Raw genomic sequence first — 24,390 nt, 5'->3', positions numbered from 1 at the left:
AACATGCCCTTTCCCAACTACTTTGGCACATGTTGCAGCCATGAAATTCTAAGTTAATTATTATTTCCAAAAAAAAATAAAGTTTATGAGTTTGAACATCAAATATCTTGTCTTTGTAGTGCATTCAATTGAATAAGGGTAGAAAATGATTTGCAAATCATTGTATTTTGTTTATATTTACATCTAACACAATTTCCCAACTTATATGGAAACAAGGTTTGTAAATAACTGTATAACCTGAAGAGGCGGTCAAAAAATGGTCAGTAGAAAATAATATATGCAAAATCTTGACCAAAGAACCACAATTACATGTTATGTAGACCACAAGGAAGTGTTTCAAATGTAGAAAAAAAATCATATTTTAGCAAATAAACAACATTTTTTACATATCATATTATTCCTCTTAATGTAACTGATCATGGCATACCGCCACAGCGAAATCATAGCCGCCACACCTTAAAAGTAAGGAATTTACCTGAAAACAAATTAAAGTAATATAATGTATTGTAGCCTGTAGACCAGAGGTCGGCAACCCGCGGCTCTTTGATCACTCTGATATGGCTCATCTGCATATTTGCCGATCCCCCCATTTTTCCAGGAGGTTTCCAAATTTCAGTGCCTCCCCCAGAAATCTCCCCAGGATAACATTCTCTGATTTTCACTCGGACAACTATATTGAGGGCGTGCCGTGATGGCAAGGCCTCAATAGTCCTCTCGGCCATGCTGTTGCATCTGCTTTAATACTATGCGATCTGAGTGCCGGCCGGCCACATCTAGTGTGCGGCTGCTGACTCAACGTGCAAGCGACTGCAAGGCAAAATTGTTCAACAGCCGTACAGGTTACACTGAGGGTTGTGATATAAACAACTTTAAGACTCTTACTAATATGCGCCACACTGTGAACCCACACCAAACAAGAATGACAAACACATTTCGGGAGAACATCCGCACTGTAAGACAACATAAACACAACATAACCAATACCCAGAATTCCATGTATCCCTAACTCTTCCGGGCTACATTATAGTAGCCCCACTCCACCTCCCCCCTCCGTCGACGGTTGAGGTGGGCGGGGTTTGGTGCTAGCGGGGGTGGATAATGTAGCCCGGAAGAGTTAGGGATGCATGGGATTCTGGGTATTGGTTCTTATTTTCTTGACTATATATATATATACATATACTGTGTATATATATATATATATATATATATATATATATATATATATATATTAATATATATACAGTATATACACACACACATATATATATATACGGGCGATATATTGATATACTCGATATATCACGGGTTTGTCTCTGTGCGATATAGAAAATGACTATGTCGTGTTATTAGAGTATACATTCTCACGCAATTGCTTTTAGCTGCAAGCATTACACTAGAGGTTTTTATCACTCTTTCTTGTCTCTCCTTCTCACAGACAGCAAGCGCACCTTCTTACATACGTCCAATACTGTCACGTCATATATGTATACGCCCTCGCGGAGCAAAGATGTAGCAGCATGAGTAACGTTAGCTGTAATGCTAACGGATTTGTGTAACGATTCATTTTAACGATTTGATTCAGATTATTAATTTTTTTTTACCATGATACAAAGTATTCAGTAATTCGAAATCGATTCAGTAACTTTTTAGTAAAAAAGAATATCAACTGCTGTAACTGTGAAATACATACTTACTTGAATCTGCATGCAAAATTTCCCTATTCCTTTATGTCTTGTAAGATAATTAGGAATAAATAAATTATAGATACAAACAAGCAAATACACAACAATTAATGGCCAGTGCATTACTTTCATTTTCAATATTCAAGACAGTTTCATTAAAAGCACAGTAACATACACTTTCACAGTAGGTTTAACCTGCTATTTTTACTATTGTTTTGACATAGAAATAATACAGTTGTGATCAAAATTATTCAACCCCCACACAATTCTGGTGTTTTAACTAGTTGGACATTTATTCCGTATTTTGTTTATAGTCATATCAAATAAAGATGTGTCAAATAGACAAATGCAACTTAAATTGTAACACTGTATTTTACAAAATACCAAAAAAGGACATCTTTCTTAATATCTCATTGACAAAATTATTCAACCCCTTGAAGATCATAACTCTTAAAAACAGAATTTGAATAAGGTATTTTCAATCAGGTGTTTTCAACACCTGATTGAAAATACCTGTAGATGTGATTAGAACCATAACGAACAACAAGAATATAAGAAAATAGCAAAGATATTACACATTCCAAGAGACACAGTTGGGAGCATAATTCGCAAGTTTAAAGTTAAAGGCACAGTGGAAACACTACCTGGGCATGGTAGAAAGAGGATGCTGTGTGCGTACAGTGGTGAAACCCCCCCGGGTAACAGCTGAGGAACTACAACAGGACATTGCAGAGGGGGGAACGCAGGTTTCGTCCCAGACAATAATGCGCGCACTACGAGATGAAGGCCTCCATGCCAGAACTCCCAGGCGCACCCCACTTCTGAGTACCAGGCACAACAAAAATAGACTCCAGTATGCCAAAAATCATCTGGACAAACCCCCAAGGTTTTGGGAAACTGTTCTATGGAGTGATGAGACAAAACTGGAACTCTTTGTGCCTATGAATCAACGTTATGTCTGGAGGAGAAAAAATGAAGCTTACAAAGAGAAGAACACCTTGCCTACTGTTAAGCATGGTGGGGGGTCAATCATGCTCTGGGGCTGTTTCTCTGCCTCAGGTACCGGGAATCTCCAGCGCGTTCAAGGCATTATGAATTATATTTCCTACCAGGATATATTAGCTGCAAATGTCATGAAGTCAGTGACGAAGCTGAGGCTTGGGAGACGTTGGACCTTCCAACAGTACAACGATCCCAAGCATACCTCCAAATCAACATCAGACTGGTTGCAGAAGAAGGGCTGGAAGACTCTGGAGTGGCCTTCACAGTCGCCAGACTTAAATCCTATAGAAAACCTGTGGTGCGACTTGAAGAAGGCAGTTGCAGCACGCAAGCCCAAAAATATGAATGAACTGGAGGCCTTTGCCCAAGAAGAATGGGCTAAAATACCTGTAGATCGTTGCAAAAAGCTTGTGTCCGGTTAGGTATCACGTTTGAAGGATGTAATTACTGCCAAAGGGTGTTCTACTAAGTACTAAAGATGCATGTAACTAGGGGGTTGAATAATTTTGTCAATGAGATATTAAGAAAAATGTCCTTTTTTGGTATTTGTAAAATACAGTGTTACAATTTAAGTTGCATTTGTCTATTTGACACATCTTTATTTGATATGACTATAAACAAAATACAGAATAAATGTCCAACTTGCTAAAACACCAAGATTGTGTGGGGGTTGAATCATTTTGATCACAACTGTACATATTAAAACAATGTTGTTTTTTTGTCAAAAACATAAGCAAATACAAACAATTAGGTGCAACTAAATCCCTCCAAATGAGTAGTGGTTTGAGCTACTCCTACTCTCATTTTTAACAAACAGCTACAAAAGCAGAGAAAAGTAACAACAAATGCAAATACCACAAAACAATAACGTTAAAAACCGTAACACAACAACTATAAGCCAACACACGACAATACAAAGACGGAACGGAAGCAACCGCAGACAAGTTTCAGCAACTTACCGGCTACCTGAGGCGGAAAGTTGTAAAGAAATTTGGAAAAGTAAGTGAATTGTGACCACTTTTTCTGCCATAAATAACTTCCTTACTTTTTCAATAAAACGTTCAGGAATTTGGTCTGTCGTCGTAACTCACTCCGCTGTCACTTCAGTCGTGTCCCTTGTGTCTTACAATTGTGTTACAGCTTTATATCATTGTGTTGTGGTGTTAAGGCTGCAACTAACAACTATTTTGATAATTGACCAGTCATCAACTACAAACCCCGCTTCCATATGAGTTGGGAAATTGTGTTAGATGTAAATATAAACGGAATACAATGATTTGCAAATCTTTTTCAACCCATATTCAATTGAATGCACTACAAACACAAGATATTTGATGTTCAAACTCAAACTTTATTTTTTTTTTGCAAATAATAATTAACTTAGAATTTCATGGCTGCAACACGTGCCAAAGTAGTTGGGAAAGGGCATGTTACATCACATTTTTGTTTAACAACACTCAAAAAACGTTTGGGAACTGAGGAAACTAATTGTTGAAGCTTTGAAAGTGGAATTCTTTCCCATTCTAGTTTTATGTAGAGCTTCAGTCGTTCAACAGTCCGGGGTCTCCGCTGTCATATTTTACCGCTTCATAATGCGCCACACATTTTCAACGGGAGACATGTCTGGACTGCAGGCGGGTCAGGAAAGTACCCGCACTCTTTTACTACGAAGCCACGCTGTTGTAACACGTGACTTGGCATTGTTTTGCTCAAATGAGCAGGGGCGTCCATGATAACGTTGCTTGGATGACATTCCTCAACTTTATCAGTATTTATTGCCACCTTTCCCAACTTCTTTGTCACGTGTTGCTGGCATCAATTTCTAAAGTTAATGATTATTTGCAAAAAATATATATTCATCATTTTAACATCAAATATGTTGTCTTCGTAGCATATTCAACTGAATATGGGTTAAAAATGATTTGCAAATCATTGTATTCCGTTTATATTTACATCTAACACAATTTCCCAATTCATATGGAAACGAGGTTTGTAAGTTAAAAATATAAATAACTACTAACTTTTTTCTTTTCAAAAGAAAGGACACGAAAAGTGCAAAATAAAACATGTGTATAGTTATTTAAAAAAAGGACATTTAAAAGAGCAACAATAACAACAAACGATAAAACAACAACACTAACTTTTTAAAAAAAAGTTTTGTGATGCGGTGTTTAAAAAGCTCCACACTAATGTGTTATTGATTAACTCCGGGTATTTTTAGCACTCTAATAGATTCAATCTATAAAATTGTATCATTGATTAATTCTTAAGATTTTGGCAATCTAATCAATTTGTATGTTTAATCTTGTGATTGGTGCCTAATGTTTAATGTGTGCGTGTGTGTGTGTGTGGGTGTGTGCACGCGCACGATCGCGTTTGTTAATGTGCCATTCATCATAAGCTAACACTCTTACCGAGTTGAGACCGCACACGCCAGATGTCCGACATTCATTTAACGCCAGACACAGTATAATGTCATAAAACATGTTATGTTTTGAAAAATGAGCAAGGTATTCATATTTTTAACAGGAATAGGAAGAAATAATCCCACACTTTACATTGTTTTCACCTGCCAAATTGATGCGAGTTAAGGTGCTGACTCGCGTTCTCCGGAAAAATACGAATGAAATTTGCCAAGGGAGAAGTAACCAAATATTAACATTGCTGTATGTATACTTTTGAGCCAGCAGATTTGGTCACATTTTCAGTAGACCCATAGTAAATTCATTAAAAAAAAACTAACTTTATGAATGTGTTTTGTGACAAACAAGTATGTGCTCCAATCACTCTATCACAAAAAAATAAGAGTTGTAGAAATTATTGGAAACTAAAGACAGCCATGACATTATGCTCTTCACAAGTGTATGTAAACTTCTGACCGTGACTGTATATATATTATAAATATTGCTGGCTGAAATATTGTGTAAATTGTTTTATAACAACATGTTTTGGTCGAGTCCTCAATTACAGAATGATTAGCAGGCTCAATATTACATTTTATTAATCAATAGAGAAGGTGAAAACATTGTCATGCATGAATATGAAGACCATTGCCTTGTACAACATGTAATGTACAGAATATCAGATGCATTTATTGAGGTAGAAATATCACAGATTACAGCTAGGATGTCATCGCCCCCCCCCACCCCCCCACCCCCAGGGTACTTATAAATGATGACAAATTATACCTATCTGCAAATAATTTTGAGTAAACTATGAACAAAATGTGATTAATCCTTTGACATGTGTATCCATCCATCCATATTCTACCGCTTGTCCCTTTCGGGGTCGCGGGGGTTGGTGGATATATATATATATATATATATATATATATATATATATATATATATATATATATATATATATATATATATATATATATATACAAAGTATATGTATATATATATAGTCAAGAAAATAAGTATTGCAAGTTCTCCCACTTAGAAATCATGGAGGGGTCTGAAATGTTCACGGTAGGTGCATGTCCACTGTGTGAGAGATAAACTAAAAAGAAAAATCCAGAAATTACAATCTATGATTTTTCAACAATTTATTCTTGTGATACAGCTGAAAATAAGTATTTGAACACCTGTCTATCAGCTAGAATTCTGACCCTCAAAGACCTGTTAGTCCGCTTTTAAAAGTCCTCCTCCACTCCACTGTATTATCCTGAATCAGATGCACCTGTGTGAGGTCGTTAGCTGCATAAAGACACCTGTCCAACTCATACAATCAGTAAGACCCAAACATTTGACATGGCTAAGCGCAAAGAGCTGTCCAAAGACACCAGAGACAAAATTGTACAACTCCACAAGGATGGAAAGGGCTCTGGAGAAATTGCCAAGCAGCTTGGTGAAAAAAGGTCCACTGTTGGAGCAATCATTAGAAAATGGAAGAAGCGGTCAATCTCAATCGGAGTGGAGCACCATGCAAGATATCACCTTGTGGGGTCTCAATGATGCTAAGAAAGGTGAGGAATCAGCCCAGGACTACACGGCAGGACTTGGTCAATGACCTGAAAAGAGCTGGGACCACTGTTTCCATGGTCACTTTTGGTAATACACTAAGACGTCATGGTTAGAAATCATGCATGGGACGGAAGGTTCCCCTGCTTAAACCAGCGCATGTTAAGGCCCGTCTTAAGTTTGCCAATGACCATTTTGATGATCCAGAGGAGTCATGGGAGAAAGTTTTGTGGACAGATAAGACCAAAATTGACCTTTTTGGTCATAATTTCACTATGCGTCCCAAAAACCTCCTTCCCTCAGTCAGATCATTGAAGATGAGCCGTGGCTGGATCTTCCAACATGACAATGACCAAAAACACACAGCCTGGAAAACCAAGAAGTGGCTTCGTAAGAACCATATCAAGGTTCCGGATTGGCCTAGCCAGTCTCCAGACCTAAATCCAATTGAAAATCTTTGGAGGGAGCTGGAAGTCTGTGTTACTCAGCGACAGCCCAGAAACCTGACTGATCTAGTGAAGATCTTTGTGGAGGACTGGGCCAAAATCCCTCCTGCAGTCTGTGCAAACCTGGTGAAGAACTACAGGAAACGTTTGACCTCTCTAATTGCAAACAAAGGCTACTCTACCAAATATTAATGTTGGTGTTCAAATACTTATTTTCAGCTTTATCACACAAATCAATTGTTAAAAAATCATAGATTGTGATTTCTGGATTTTTCTTTTTAGTTTATCTCTCATACAGTGGACATGCACCTACCGTGAAAATTTCAGACCCCTCCATGATTTCTAAGTGGGAGAACTTACAAAATAGCAGGGTGTTCAAATACTTATTTTCTTCATTGTGTGTATATATATATATATATATATATATATATATATATATACTGTATATATATATATATGTATGTATATGCACACACAAACACACACACACACAGTATACTTGAGTGTGTGCAGCTATAGTGAGCGTATAGATGCATGTGTTGTGCAGTAGTGCAGTGGATGAACTCTGCAGTGATATTATGATCCTGTAACCGGATACCCTGGTTTCCATGCCTGTGCTGCACATACACCCCTTCCCCCCACATCCACGCTCGGCTATTTCAGGTTCTTTGGATACATAGAGTAAAGATAGAAAAACACACACACACTACACCACTGCAGGTAGATGAATGTAGCACAATATTATATATATGGTGTGTACCACATTACACCAGCACATTCACTCATGACTGGGCTCCAACTACCGTGCTTTTCAATTGCACGTGCAGCTCTAGACAAGAAGACAACACTGTGTGTGTGTGTGTGTGTGTGTGTGTGTGTGTGTGTGTGTGTGTGTGTGCGTGCGTGCGTGCGTGCGTGCGTGCGTGCGTGCGTGCGTGCGTGTGTGTGTGTGTGCGTAGGAGCCAGAAGCACAATGTGGTCGTAGTAAACACATTCCATAGAAAACCAGAGGAAGAGAGTCGTAAATGTACTGTGGATCGTCTCCTAAGCAGACACACTGTTATGACCTCGACAGCCATATTGATGAATACAGAATATGTTTCAGCCCTAACAGAACAAGTGACAGCTCTTTTACAGTTACAGTCTCTCTCTCTCTCTCTCTCTCTCTCTCTCTCTCTCTCTCTCTCTCTCTCGCTCATCATGATAACACTCACATGACAAGAGGTCAGCTGGTAGCACACACGAAAGACACTAACTAGTGAATTCACTACAATACTGTTTCTTCTGTTTCTTACATACACAGACAGAAGTGGTTACAGAACACCGCAGTTCTGACTATAAAACAAAAATTGCATAGACACAAACATAAAAGTCACTGCTGTTATTTGTTAGGTTTCGTCAATATGTGGTTTTTTTTCTGAAAATGTGTGTATTTTGGCTAATTATTGTAATTCCTGAATACATCATTAAACTATCCATTAAATCAAGATGAATTGACATTTCGTCATAAACATTGCAACCCAAATTTTAAGTATGTTTATTTTTTAAACACAGGCTTTGTGTCTAAATATAAAGAAAGATGAGAGCAGATGTAGGTCATCAGACATGTCTGCATGCTGTGGAGCGCTCCACTCTTCTCAGCCAGCCTCTTGTGGGAGAAAACACAGCTTGACACTTCCAGCAGCAAAGCCTCAGGAACTACAGCATCAATATGTCTGGCCAATGGCTGCCCTGTTACTGCAGTTTACCTGGGTCACTACTGCAGTATACTGAATCTTAATGGCACAATTATATAAATATTACTATAAAATCTAAATACGCCAGTGTACCTGCAGTAATACTACACTGCACCTGCCTTATTACCACACTATACTATACGTATATAGTCCCGTAGTACACCTGCCTTAGTAGATAGTAAACTTGCCTAATTTCAGCTGTGTATCTCTCTCACTAGTGCACTATAGTGCACTTGCACTAATGCTGCAATATGCAAGCTGTACCTAACTTATTGTTGCAGCATATACAAATGCCATACAGCTTACACCTATTGCTGCACCATATTTGTACAGCAAACCTGCTTTTCAACTACAATATGTTTGTCAAACTATGTACAGTATTTACCATATTGAACATTTTATGGCAATTCTTTCAAGCAACCTTACTTAAAAATAACCTAACAGTGAGACAGCGTGGATCAGATGGTAAAGCGGCCGTGCAAACAACTTGAGGGTTCCAGGTTCGATTCGTATTTCTGCCATCCTTGTCACGGCGGCCGTGTCTTTGGGGAAGACGTTTCCCCCACTTTTCTCCCAGTGCCACCCACGCTGGTGTTTGAATGTGAATGAATGTTTGGTAGTGGTCGGAGTTAACCTGACTCTCGCCAGGTCATTGTAGTTCGCCGAGCTCCACACAAGGATCTGGGACTTCTCAATAGTTGTATGTCAGAAGGCGGTCCTTTAAAAAAAAAAATTGTATGTGATTGGATAAACCACTTGTCTGTTATGTTGAATGACGTGCTACTTCAACCACTCACATCGAAATCAACTCGTGACACTGAAGAGAGTGACACTGGGAAATCCAAAACAGAACAGCCGACATATTGGATAACGACATAGCGAAAAGTTAGAGAACTTTTACTGAAACAATACAGCCATGTCAGTGGACAATCGATGTCGTTTGTGCAAGGAAAATATTTCAGCACACGACTCCTTGTTGCGTTCCGCCATTGTTGTTTGAATCAAACAGTCGCTTCGGCGCTACGTCACATCTATGAAATCCCGCCCTGAAAATACCACAACTTAAGTCGGCCATTTTGAATATTTTCCTCCAAAATTCTACGTCATTGTACGTCTGTACTCTGACCATATGATCAGATCAGTCATATTAGAAATACGCAAAAATTGGATAGAGACGGGCTGTTTATCCTTCACAATCCTTATATAAGACAAGAACACCCACCCACGCTGGTGTTTGAATGTGAATGAATGTTTGGTAGTGGTCGGAGTTAACCTGACTCTCGCCAGGTCATTGTAGTTCGCCGAGCTCCACACAAGGATCTGGGACTTCTCAATAGTTGTATGTCAGAAGGCGGTCCTTTAAAAAAAAAAATTGTATGTGATTGGATAAACCACTTGTCTGTTATGTTGAATGACGTGCTACTTCAACCACTCACATCGAAATCAACTCGTGACACTGAAGAGAGTGACACTGGGAAATCCAAAACAGAACAGCCGACATATTGGATAACGACATAGCGAAAAGTTAGAGAACTTTTACTGAAACAATACAGCCATGTCAGTGGACAATCGATGTCGTTTGTGCAAGGAAAATATTTCAGCACACGACTCCTTGTTGCGTTCCGCCATTGTTGTTTGAATCAAACAGTCGCTTCGGCGCTACGTCACATCTATGAAATCCCGCCCTGAAAATACCACAACTTAAGTCGGCCATTTTGAATATTTTCCTCCAAAATTCTACGTCATTGTACGTCTGTACTCTGACCATATGATCAGATCAGTCATATTAGAAATACGCAAAAATTGGATAGAGACGGGCTGTTTATCCTTCACAATCCTTATATAAGACAAGAACACATAGGCTAGGCTTTTTTATGCATTTAAAATCATAAATATATAACTACCAATTGAGTCAACTGATCAAGGGTCCTCTGTTGCGGCCAATATACCTCTAAAACATCCAGAAACCACCAGCTATACTCCATTTACATTTACATCCATCCATCCATTTTGTACCATTCGTCCGAGTGCATTTACATGTCATGACCTGAAAATTAACCAAATATGACTGATATTGTTATTATAAGCGCTAACTCAGATGGCCTATTTTAGCGGCGTATTGATAGAAGTGAGCTAATGCTAGTTTACGCTGTTATTGTTGACACATTAGGCCGGCGGCTGCTTCTAAACTATCTAATTGTTAATACTACTTTAAAATTAATGCATCCCTCACCTGGTAGTAGACAAATGTGGCCATGGACCGACAAGCCAGTCAACATTGACATCCCCGAGATGGCAAAAAACGCATAGTTACGGCAAAGTTCAGGAGGATTGCAATCACCAAATTATGTGAGCGTCCCGTCATTTGGCATCCCAGGGAGAGTGGAAATTGTACAGTACGTGTTTGATTTATTATTGTTTATTATAATTTATTTGTATGTTCAGCACCTCGCAATGCTGCTGATGATATGATGTTTCAATAAATCTGCATCCGTTTAGCACTCGGCTTCTAAAACTTAATGCTCATCCTCCTTGTGTTTGGGCTCAAAAATAGAAGGTCCTGGATGATAATTCTTCTCAAAGTAATCGTTGTTGGCTCTCACAAAGTCTGCTTGATTAGCATTGTTGTTGATGGAGAAGGGATCTCTGGTTCCTTACTCTCAGTCACAGATCTTGTGACTGGGTTGCTCATTAACTGTCAAAATGGCCCAGGAATATCTGTGAGATATATACTATTTTAACCATTTATATTTATTTTCAAACTTTGAAAGTATGTTGGTGTAATCAATCATATATATATGGTAATACATTCAATATAGAGGCAACTTGTTTTTCATTCCAAGATTCTCCGTCTGAAAATTTCTTCACAACAACTGTCTCCCACCAGTCTTTCATTGCTTCGGACCTACAACCATTTTTGGATGTTGTCTGTCTCGATAGTAGTGTAAGGATCCTAGCACAATCTAAGATCATTTTTTGATGATGTCTGCTATTTAACATCAGCATAACCATTGGAGAGTCAGGGCCTAACTTACTAAGATCCAAATATCACACTCTACACATCATGTGTAAACAATAACATAGCGTATACTATGAGTGGGCGTGTTGCGTCTGAGCTACTAAACCTGCATGCTGCATGTGCAATTGAAAAGTGGTGCAAACCGCTTTATTTGAGAATTTAATATGCATACGAGGCTTTTACCAGGGAGACACTTGATCATTTTTCTGCAGATTCATGTTATCATGTTTGTGTCAATGTGTTGAACCAGCAGCACACATCTACAATCTGTAAAACCCTTTCTGAAATGCAATCTAGACTTAGAAACATATGCATAGTGACATTTAATTCTGTGTGTGAGGCTGTGCATCGCATCAACAGCACATTTGAGCGTATGGAATGATTTAAACGCAAGAAAATGAATAATGAAAGACGTCTTTTCAGGAAGGCGATATAATATAGTAATATATTTCCTAAATAGAAAAACCAACGACCTTTAAAAAAAATGCCAACAGCTTCCAAAGTATATTAGCAATAAAATTCAAAAAATAAATTGCTGAATAGACATTATGTCTAATATCTTTTATCACTGATCGTTCAAATATGTTGACAGACACACATATGACAGAGGATTTTCTGTCCATCGCCTGTCATTGCAGCGCGAGCACCAATCCTGCAGTCATGTGTGGAACTGTCAGTGAGCATGTCCTTTTTACATGTGCTAAAAAAAAAAACCTAACACTTGCTCGCAAGATGTTGATAAGTTTTGATGAATCACGTTTTGTTTATTGTATTTGTATTTTCTCCTACATAACACGCCTTATCCTGCTCACTTAAGACAAAATTTACTTTGCACATGTTCTGTAGATCAGCTTTGCGTGTGCTCTCAGGTTTGCATGTGTTTTAGTCAGTGGCGGGCCGTGCGTTTCCCACCTAGGCCTCCAGTGATGTCCAAAATACCATAATTTATGTACCCCATGACCATTGCTGGAGAAATACTATACAAAAACACATTTACGCACTAATGGGCATTGTACAAAACGGGTTATTTTCTGGCGCATTTAAAAAAATCAATAAACCTGCATCAGCAATGAAAGCGTATTTTATGTGATACTGTCAAAATTAAAATTGTAAAAAACATATCAAACGTGAAAAAAATTAAGAAATAAAATATCTGAACTCACATTTCATCGCCGGGACAGCTGAGCTAGCTTCCGGGGTTGGCCAACATCGTCTCACAAGATGTAGTTTCTCTTTAAATATCCTTCTTGAAAATGGCCTTGCAAATATATGTGTCGTCTTGTCTAATCATAAAAGATGCAGACGAGGCGGGTTGGCTGAATTCTTAAAGTTTACTCCATAGCGTGCGCATCAACAACATCAAGCTGCCGGCATGTCTCTGTGTTTGCATGTGTTTTAGTCAGTGGCGGGCCGTGCGTTTCCCACCTAGGCCTCCAGTGATGTCCAAAATACCATAATTTATGTACCCCATGACCATTGCTGGAGAAATACTATACAAAAACACATTTACGCACTAATGGGCATTGTACAAAACGGGTTATTTTCTGGCGCATTTAAAAAAATCAATAAACCTGCATCAGCAATGAAAGCGTATTTTATGTGATACTGTCAAAATTAAAATTGTAAAAAACATATTCAACGTGAAAAAAATTAAGAAATAAAATGCATGGCAACATCAGCTAGCTGAATTCTGATTGGATAAAAACTCTATAACCTAAAAACAATAGGACTGGAAGGGGCATAAGTGAATATGAATATTTGTAGCTATTTAGGGAAAGTAAATAAAAAATTACTTTTATCTTTAATTATAATCATGATTTCTGGTTATGTTAGGCCAGCAGAGAACCCCTTGCTGGCGCTGACGGCACACCACTGGTTTTAGTGCATGCAAACCTTCAATAAATAAGGCCCTTAAAGTTTGTTATCTGTGGCAATATTACAGCAGATATCAGATACAACAAAAACTGTGTCGTTGACTTGTATGAGATGCAAAGATGTATTGTTTTAGTGTGACTTTTAAGGGCAACCAGAAAAGCAATACGAAATAAACGCCCCCCCAATGTGCGGGAGGCCCACGGCAGATGACCAATAGTTTCATTAGAGCAGTGTTTTTCAACCACTGTGTTGTCTGGTGTGCCGTGGAAAATTATGCAACTTCACCTAATTGGTCCCAAAAATATTTTTTGCAAATCAATAATCTGGCTTTCCCACATTCATTTATTTGTGGCGGCCCGCCACGAAATAATTACAGCCGCCACAAATAGTTAAAAAAATATATATACATATATATATATATTTTTTTTTTCTTTCTAATATTTCCTTTTTGGCCTTTGACTCGCTCGACCGCTCATAAAAGCAATTGGACTCTGTCTGTGAATGGAGCTTGTAGTTACAACTCCGGTGCAGTAGGTGGCGGTAGCCTACTATGCATTGTAACTCCACCAATGTAATTATATTCCAACTCTGCGTTCTTCTTGGTCATCGCCACCGCTGCTACTTTTAGATTGGTCACTACAGAAGACTACTTTACAAACACATGAAATAAGTGTATTGTAAGTTTATAGCTCCTTCCAATGACTTAGAATACAGGGGTCTCAAACTCAATTTACCTGGGGGCCGCTGGATCCAGAGTCTGGGCCGCCAGAAAATATTTCTTTAAAAAAATGTTGCATACTCCTCAGCATGTCTAGTTGTATAATGACGTTTCAAATTGTATCCCTTGTGCACCACAACTTTCTCCGTTCAAATAAGACATGTCGGGGTGCCCCAACAAAGAAATATTGCATCTCCCACTTTTCCTTGAATTGTCTTTGCTCATCACTAACCTTTCTCTTCACTGCATGCTTTGAAAAAGACATGTTTGGAGTTGTGGAATATATTTGTATTTAGCCTAGGGCTAGGCAATATGGTCTTTTTTTAATATCTCGATATTTTTAGGCCATATCGCGATACACAATATATATCTCGAGATTTTGCCATAGCCTTGAATTAACACTTGAAACATATAATCACAACAGTATGATGATTCTATGTGTCTACATTAAAACATTCGTGTTCATATTGCTTTAATACATGCTCATTTTAAACTTTCATGCAGAGAAGGAAATCACAACTAAGTCAATTGACCAAAACTGTATTTAATAAAGATATTAGCAGGTGACTTTTCAAATTATGCTACATATTAGCAGTAATGCTACTTTTTATAGAAACGCTTGTGCCCCACACTTGAAGAATTAAAGTTGTCTATTTGACATATTCCCGCTTGAAGCCGAACCACTGCCAGACGATGGACCCCCTGCTGTATTCCTTGGGAATTAATTCTTCCATCATTCGCACCTTCTTTCTCTCGTATTACCACTTGCACGGCTTCCCTAGCATCACAGCTAATGTTACCCAGTCTGCTACCCCTCTGCTCCGTGAGGGCGTATACGTACGTGACGTATGACGTGACAGTATGTGACGTGTGTAAGTTTGTGCGCTTGCTGTCTGTGAGAAGGAGACACAAGGAGTGGGAAGAGCCTGTAGTGTAATGCCCGCAGCTAAAAGCAACTACGTGAGAACGTATACTCGAATTAGGGCTGGGCGATATTGCCTTTTTTTAATATAGCAATATTTTTAGGCCATATCGCGATATACGATATATATTACGATATTTTGCCTTGGCCTTGACTGAACACTTGATGCATATAATCACAGCAGTATGATGATTATATGTGTATACAGTACATTATAACAATCTTCTTCATACTGCATTAATATATGCTACTTTTAAACTTTCATGCAGAGAAGGAAATCACAACTAAGTCAATTGGCCAAAAGTGTATTTGTCAAAGTTATTAAGCAATGGCACAAACATTCAAGTCATTTCCAAAACATAAATTGCAAGATTGTCAGAGACATTTTAAGAGTCAAATAAAAATGAGCTGCATAATAGGAAATAAAATAAAATTTGACCTTCACTATGTGGTATGTTACTAAGGTTATGAAATTCTCTTCATACTCTAGCGAGTGACTTTACAAACAATGCTACATATTAGCACTAATGCTACTTTTTATAGCAACGCTTTTTCCCCCCAAACTTGACAAATTACGGTTGTCTGTTTGACATATTCCCACTTGAAGCCGAACCACCGCCAGACTATGGAAACCCTGCTGTTTTTTGGGGGAATTAAGTCTTCCTTCATTTGTTACCAGATCCGCAACTTCTTTGTCTCATACGGCTACGTTAGCAGCTAAAGTTAGCCACGCCGCTACCTCTCTGCTGGGCGAGGGCGTGTATGTGACATGTGACGTGACAGTGTGTGATGTATGTAAGAATGTGCGCCTTCTTGTCTGCGAGAAGGAGACACGGGAAAGAGCGAGGAGAGCCTGAAGTGTACGCCCACAGCTAAAAGTCCTGCGTGAGAACATATACTTGAATATTACGATATAGTCATTTTCTATATCGCACAGAGACAAACCCGCGCTACATCGTATATATCGCCCAGCCCTAACTCGAATATCACGATATAGTAAGGGTGTAACGGTACACAAAAATTTCGGTTCGGTATGTACCTCGGATTAGAGGTCACGGTTCGGTTCATTTTTGGTACAGTAAGAAAACAACAAAATGTTAATTTTTTGGTTATTTATTTAGCAAATTTGTAAACAATGGCATAACATACATATAAACACAGGGTCCATTGCCAGGGTTAATACATATATAACATATAAAATAAAAACTAAATAAGTTAAGGCTCAGAATGGTTTCTTAACAAAACTTTTCTCCATGTAAAGTGCTTTTTTTGATTGATTGATTGAGACTTTTACTAGTAGATTGCACAGTACAGTACATATTCCGTACAATTGACCACTAAATGCTAACACCCCAATATGCTTTTCAACTTGTTTAAGTCGGGGTCCACGTTCATCAACACCGCCCGCCGTTTTTTGTAGACATGTTCCATAAATATTGATGTTAAAGATTTCTTTTTTTGTGAAGAAATTTCTAGAATTAAGTTAATGAATCCAGATGGATCTCTATTACAACTCTCAAAGAGGGCACTTTAAGTTGATGATTACTTATATTTGTAGAATTCTTTATTTATAATTGAATCACTTTTTTATTTTTCAACAAGTTTTTCGTTATTTGTATATCTTTCTTTCCAAATAGTTCAAGAAAGACCACTACAAATGAGCAATATTTTGCACTGTTATACAATTTAATAAATCAGAAACTGATGACATAGTGCTTTATTTTACTTCTTTATCTTTTTTCAACCAAAAATGCTTTGCTGTGATTAGGGGGTATTTGAATCAAAAAAATGTTCACAGGGGGTACATCACTGAAAAAAGGTTGAGAACCACTGAGTTATGAGAGTAGCGTGTGTGTGGCCCTTTATTATGTGACAGCATGTGACGTCAGTCAGTGTGTGAGCGAGCGAGGTGAGGGACCTTAGCGCGAGTGCGGCTGGTGTTTTGTTGGATTGGCTGTGTGCAAGACTTCAATAAAGCCACGATTTGCAACTAATAGCTGGACTCTTCATTTACCCTGGAGTCCGGAGCTGTGGAGACCCACTGCCGGGTAGAGTAAAGGGTTGTGCGCGCAACGGAGACACTATGGGAGCCGGAAGCAGGAAAGGTGCAACTCATGTTTGACATGTTGTCAGAAGCAGCTGCTGAACAATCTTAGCAAACCTCCGTCCTCCATTGTTGTATCGCGCAGCCAAAGTGTTCCCAAACGGGAGATCTCAACAAGGCAGGAGGGTCTTCCAGCTCTGGCTTTAATATATTGTCCTAGCCTGCTAGCTGCTAGCATGTACTTGTTCGGTACACTTTCGAACCGAACCGAAACCCCCGTACCGAAACGGTTCGATACAAATACACGTACCGTTACACCCCTACGATATAGTCATTTTCTATATCGCACAGACACAAACCCGCGATATATCGCGTATATCGATATATCGCCCAACCCTCATTTAGCCTATGCACGGAGAATAATGTTATTTTCGCAATGTGTGTCGTTCCGCTTTTCCTCCCTACAGCAACAAAGCGGTCGGCAGATAATAGCCGGGAAAGTACCGGGATAGCGAGCGCAAAAAAGTGACGGCTACCGGACTGTTATCCGGCGTCATATAGAAATATATGTAGTGTTCATCGTGTGAGGCAATGCAAATTAAACAATAAAAAAAAAAAACAACAGTTTAAATTGGTACAGGATGTCGGGGACTGTTATTACTGACGGACAGGTGTCGCGGTGTGACTGCAGCTAGGCACGTAAGAAAACCCTTGTCTCCATGGTAACGTTTATGTCGCTTTCACTCATTTGCCACTTTTCCGCTAACGCAGGCAACCCAAAACGTTGAAAGAGCCATTTTGGACACAAATAACACAACGCTGTCAAACGCCATTCATATAAAACTCGCGAGCCGCACTAACATTAAAGGCCTACTGAAACCCACTACTACCCACCACGCAGTCTGACAGTTTATATATCAATGATGAAATATAAAAATTGCAACACATGCCAATACGGCCTTTTTAGTTTACTAAATTGCAATTTTAAATTTTCCGGGAGTTTTTTCTTGAAAACGTCGCGGAATGATGATGTGTACGCTGGACGTCACGGGCTGTTAGGAAAAATGAGCGCTGCGCACACACACAGCTAAAAGTTGTCTGCTTTATCGGCATAATTACACAGTATTTTGGACATCTGTGTTGTTGAATATTTTGCAATTTGTTCAATTAATATTGGAGAAGTCAAAGTAGAAAGACAGAGTTGGGAAGCTTTAGTCTTTAGCCACACAAACACACGGTGATTCCTTGTTTAAAATTCACGGAGTTGAAACTTTAGTATGGATCACAGCGGACATGGATCCCGACTACATGTCAACCAGCAGGTTTCGGTGAGAAATTGTGGTTAAAAAGTCGCCTCTCACCAGGGATCAGCTGAGCTTGTGCCGTCCATACAGGTGGCGTCGACTTCCCCGAGACACTGCGCGTCAACACCCGGCCGTGGGCGTACACTTCCGACTGTTAAACTCAATAAAACACTAGCAACACAATAGAAAGATAAGGGATTTCCCAGAACTATCCTAGTAAATGAATCTAAAAACATATGAATTTGTCTCAATGCAACGATTGCAATCGAGTTTTTTTTTTTTCTGGTCCATCGCTATCAATATCCTCAAACACGAATCTTTCATCCTCGCTCAAATTAATGGGGAAATTGTCGTTTTCTCGGTCCGAATAGCTGTTTTTGTTGGAGGCTCCCATTAAAATCAATGTGAATATATGAGGAGCCCTCAACATGTGACGTCATCGTCTGTGACTTCCAGTAGAGGCAGGGCTTTTCTCTAGTTGCGAACTTTATCGTGGATGTTCTCTACTAAATCCTTTCAGCAAAAATATGGCAATATCGCGAAATGATCAAGTATGACACATAGAATGGACCTGCTATCCCCGTTTAAATAAGAAAATCTCATTTCAGTAGGCCTTTAACGGCATAATTACACAGTATTTTGGAGATCTGTGTTGCTGAATTCTTTGCAATTTGTTCAATTAATATTGGAGAAGTCACAGTAGAAAGATGGAGTTGGGAAGCTTTAGCCTTTAGCCACACAAACACACGGTGATTCCTTGTTTAAAATTCACAGAGGTGAAACTTTACTATGGATCGCAGCGAACATGGATCCCAACCGAATGTCGACCAGCAGGTTTCGGTGAGAAAATTGTGGTAAAAAGTCGCTTCTTACCAGGGATCAGCTGAACTTGCCCCATCAATAAAGCTGCCGTCGACTTCCCTGAGACACTGCGCGTCAACACACCCGTGGACACACACCTCCGACTATCAGGTAATATTAAACTCACTAAAACACTAGCAACACAATAGAAAGATAAGGGATTTCCCAGAATTATCCTAGTAAATGTGTCTAAAAACATCTGAATCCATCCCAATGAAACGCCTTTTTTAATTTTTTACTTTTTATTTTATTTTTCCTAGTCTGTCGCTATCAATAGCCTCAAACACGAATCTTTTATCCTCGCTCAAATGAATGGGGAAATTGTCGTTTTCTCGGTCCGAATAGCTGTTTTTGTTGGAGGCTCCCATTAAAAACAATGTGAAGATGTGAGGAGCCATCAACATGTGACGTCATCGTCTGCGACTTCCGGTAGAGGCAGGGCTTTTCTATTAGCTACTAAAAGTTGCAAACTTTATCGTGGATATTCTCTACTGAATCCTTTCAGCAAAAATATGGCAAAATCGCGAAATGATCAAGTATGACACATAGAATGGACCTGCTATCCCCGTTTAAATAAGAAAATCTCATTTCAGTAGGCCTTTAAACTTCCATATTAAGGTGGGGGCCGCAAAATAACGTCCCACGGGCCGCAATTGGCCCGCCGGCCGCGTGTCTGAGACCCCTGACATAGAATGTAAGTATGCAAGCACCTCCACTACAGTTGTGTAACTTTGCATCACATCAGTGTTTAAACACAACTGTCAGACACCTTACATGCAACTTGTCAGTCAATGAAGAGGTCCTCCAGTCATTCCAGCAGGTTGCAATGTTGTGGTGCATGTTACAAAACAGTCACCCCCCTCACCCTCAGCCTCCATTAGCTGCAACAATCAAACACTCCAGGAACACTACAGCTCGACTCGTCAATCAACAGGCAAAACGTCTGCACGGTCCAAAAACCCCAGCACTACATTTGCTAGTGGTAAAAGTTCAAAACACTTTTCTTGACTGTCATAAAAGTGGCGGCGACTGTAAAGAAGTGTGAGACAGAGGGACGAGTGACGAACAGCTGAAAGAAGTCTTGTTAGAAAACATGTAATACACACTGAATACGGTAATAAACTTTTCCTCCCGTTCTCCTCCTCGGCGCCGACAACAGTAGCGAAAACAGCTGCCTCACACTGTCTGTTATTTACAACAAATACGTAACATGGCGATTATTTACGTATCGTAGGGTAACCTTGCGTGTATTTTTCGACATATATGCTACGGAGGAATCAGAGCCTTACCAGATTCAGGTCCGCCGGAGTGTGAAAGAGAATCATGTGGGTGTACTCGGAGTCCAGGCGACACGGAAAAGGGTAAAGAGTCCGGGCTGGTAGAGACTCTGACACACAATGGCGCTGATAGGACAAACTGCCTCTCGCACATGAACCATGCTGCCTTCATAGGCTGTCGGACAAAACTTCCGGAGGGTTGCACAATGACTAATTGGAGGCGTTTGACTCCAGAATAGGCAGAACGTTTTTCAGACCCGAGTGGAAACTGTGTGACACACATTTATTTAGCAAGTAAATGAACGATGTGACTGCTGGTTTTGGCCGAAGCAAAGCGTCACACTGTACGATAATAATACTTTATTTGAAGAGAAAACAATATTAGGCATGGATTGGTTTTACACATTTTACTCTGAAGCTATGTTTGAGTCTATCTCGTCTGACACAGGAGTACTTGAAAGCAGCAGGAGCAGCTGCCCGGACATGCGACGTCATCACCTTTGCTCCACCCCCTCCAGCCCAGTGCCTTTTAAAACTAGCTATAATACGTGACTGTTATTGTGTTGATGTGTGTTTGTTGTTGATGTTGGTTTTATTAGCAGGGTGCAATAAAATAGGCGAGTTTCTGTATTAATGGATGTAAAAAAAACACAGAGCAGAATATCATCTCCGAGTTTTTAATTTCAATTAGGTCCATACACTCTGATAGTTTTTAATGACTATTGAATTGACCTTTCCAAAGAAGGTTCCTACAATGGATAAATATATCTTATAAGTGTATTGTATCTGTCTCTAACTGTAAAAGAGGATACAGATAAAATAAAAGATGATGTAAAACAACAAAGCCATATTTTTTGGGATAGAATAGACTTAATCTATCTCACAACAGAGAAATCATGTGGTTGCAGTGCAGATACAAAAAGTTTACAAAAATTAAGTTAAAAACCCATTCAAAACAAGAGGGAAATATCAAATGACATAAAAGACATTAAAAGAGCACAGAGCTGATGCAACCAGCTCCCACTTCAGCGGCATAATTTGCACATACAGCTACAAAAGTAAAACACAATGAAAAAAACGAAAAAAGCGCAATAAATAGTACATATTGCACACATACGATTGCACCATGCATAGACAAACAAAAAATAATTTCATCACCCACCTACCCACACAGCAAAAAGGTATCGCGCTTTCCGGAACGGACCCGCGAAACGGACCCGTATCGGGGCCCACCTGTTCTCAGGAACGGATCCGCCACACAGGCGGGTCGCGGACCCGCCGTGGGTCCGAGCTGGATCCGCTCCGCATCCATGATCAAAACCTTACCTCCGCGGCGGGTGCGCTTGGGACCAGCACATACCGCACATACATCCGCCGCGGACCAGCAACGGACTCATAGAAACCCTGGCTAATCTGGCCCGGGTTCATTTTGGACCCGTTTATCTTATTTTCAAAATCCCTTCTGTTCTTGCTGTAGGATAAAATAGGACATTAACACTATTGTTAGTTTCCTATTTTATCCTACTGATATATCACTAGGCCCTACTACAGCAATATAAGCCTAAACTTATGCTTAGGCAATGCATATTTATAAATATGCATTGCCTTGTATTTTTAAACTAACAATATTGTCAATAGGCAGAAACAGAAAATGTTCAATTCACTCTATAAAGTAAATATATAATATATAAATATATATATATAAATAGTAAATATAGTACATATAAATATTTAATCTATTTATTCATCATGCTCCACGCCATCGTCTGCAGACCAAATAACGCAACCAAGGGAGTCGGCTACGTCCTAGGCTGCCCACTAGCTCTCAGCCAATCTCCAGTTCACACGGATGAGCAAGAATTCGTCCAAGGAGATCAATGCTCGCTTTGCCGCCCCATCTATTCCTCGGCATCTCCTCGTGTCTCTCCACGTGGTCTCCAGAGTGGCAGAAAGCCAGCAACTGGTCTTCGGTGCAATTATGGCCATGGCCAAAAGGTTCCCTGGAGGCAGAAGCAAACGTCCACAAAAAAGCAGAAGTCAAGAAAAAGCCACCCCTCGTTGTGCAGTCTCAAAGGGGCCCGGACCAAAATGCAAAAAAAAAACATGAAATCAAAAGGGAAATATTGAGAGAACAAAGGGACAATGTAGAAGAAAGAGCACAAGAGCTCCTGCAAGTAGCAGCCAGTAAAAGGGTGCCATCTTGGGAAAAAAATATATTATAATCTTTGCACTTCCTCCAACTTGTCATAATCTCACATGACCGTTACCACTAATTCTTTGAATTATTTATTATTTCCCATCCAGCGTACCGTTTTTCATTCTATTTCCTGCCTCCCTCAATTTACCTCCACTCACCGGATCTGAACACTGGTTCATCTGTTTTTTACACCAGCCCTGTCCTCTAGACGTAGCTGGATCATTTTTGCTTTGTTCCTCCATGTTGATTGGCTTATCGTAGCGAGCACCCCCTAGAGGGCTGCCAAAAAATATCTGTTTGTCAGCTGTGGTCCATATAGGCCGCAGTGGTACCCAGTTGTAAATGTTCCACCACTTGTGGCAGGAATGACAATCTCAAATAAACAGAAGAAGACTGGAGCTTAAGTCATAGAGAAGTTTCTTAAGCGCAAAAATTATGACTATATTTTCATTTGCACTTAAATGGTATTGACAGTTTAGTTAAGCAACATATTTGTTATTAATTCAGTTTATTTAGTTTAGCACGGCAGAACGGTGGAACAGGGGCTAGTGCAGGTGCCTCACAATACAAAAGTTCTGAGTTCAATCCTGGGCTCTGGATCTTTCTGTGTGGAGTTTGCATGTCCTCCCATTGACTGCGTGGGTTCACTGCGGGTACTGCGGCTTCCTCCCACCTCCAAAGACATGCACCTGGGGATAGGTTGATTGGCAATACTAAATTGGCCCTAGTGTGGGAATGTGAGTGTGAATGTTGTCTATCTGTGTTGGCCCTGTGATGAGGTGGAGACTTGTCCAGGGTATACCCCGTCTTCCGCCCGAATGCAGCTGAGATAGGCTCCAGCACCCCTGCCACCCCGAAAGGGACAAGCAGTAGAAAATGGATGGATTGATGGATAGTTTAGCCCAACATAATTTGTATGTAATTTTATTTTTGTCTGTTATGAGTCCCTTCTTAGTTTAGTTGTAATTTTCCTAATCAGCCTGACCTAAGCCTAAGGTTTATGTGATAAATAGATAATAATACTTGTGATTAACAAATGGTTTTGTATTGTTTGGCAAGGTTGTAAACAGAAAAAATAGGTTAGATATAATTATTGAAAATTAGTAAAATAATGACTCTAATGAAAATTCAGTGTTGATATTTGAGTGAGCCCCCAGACCCCTCTGTAGTAGAAAAGTTGGGCCACCACGTCAAAAAGGTTAAGAGCCCCTGGCTTATCCTATGGTTTTTGTGACAGTTTAGCCTTTTTTGTGCATGTCCTTGGTGCACAATTTTTTTGTTATTAAAATACATTCATGGAGTCATGACCAACAGATCCGTGACACACACGTTCCTTCACTGG

At 39.6% G+C, this 24,390-nt stretch overlaps 1 protein-coding gene across 3 annotated transcripts in view; it reads right to left on the bottom strand.

Annotated features, from left to right (window-relative positions):
* sertad2b (SERTA domain containing 2b) overlaps positions 1 to 21,057 on the bottom strand; it is a 56,440-nt gene extending 35,383 nt beyond the window's left edge. Inside the window, exons 1-2 of one of the 3 annotated variants that reach the window (XR_009808145.1) lie at positions 20,864 to 21,057; positions 9,544 to 10,188 (exon numbers count right to left, since the gene is read on the bottom strand). The gene's annotated coding sequence lies outside the window, so the exon portion shown is untranslated. Of the gene's footprint in view, positions 1 to 9,465; positions 10,189 to 20,863 lie in introns of those variants that run through there. The other 2 variants (XM_061910963.1, XM_061910965.1) reach the window with 2 other exon arrangements.
* Positions 21,058 to 24,390: the final 3,333 nt, after the last annotated feature.

This window comes from Nerophis ophidion, linkage group LG09, assembly GCF_033978795.1.
Source record: "Nerophis ophidion isolate RoL-2023_Sa linkage group LG09, RoL_Noph_v1.0, whole genome shotgun sequence".
Lineage (NCBI taxonomy): Eukaryota > Metazoa > Chordata > Actinopteri > Syngnathiformes > Syngnathidae > Nerophis > Nerophis ophidion.
This window is presented reverse-complemented; position numbering and strand designations above follow the sequence as displayed.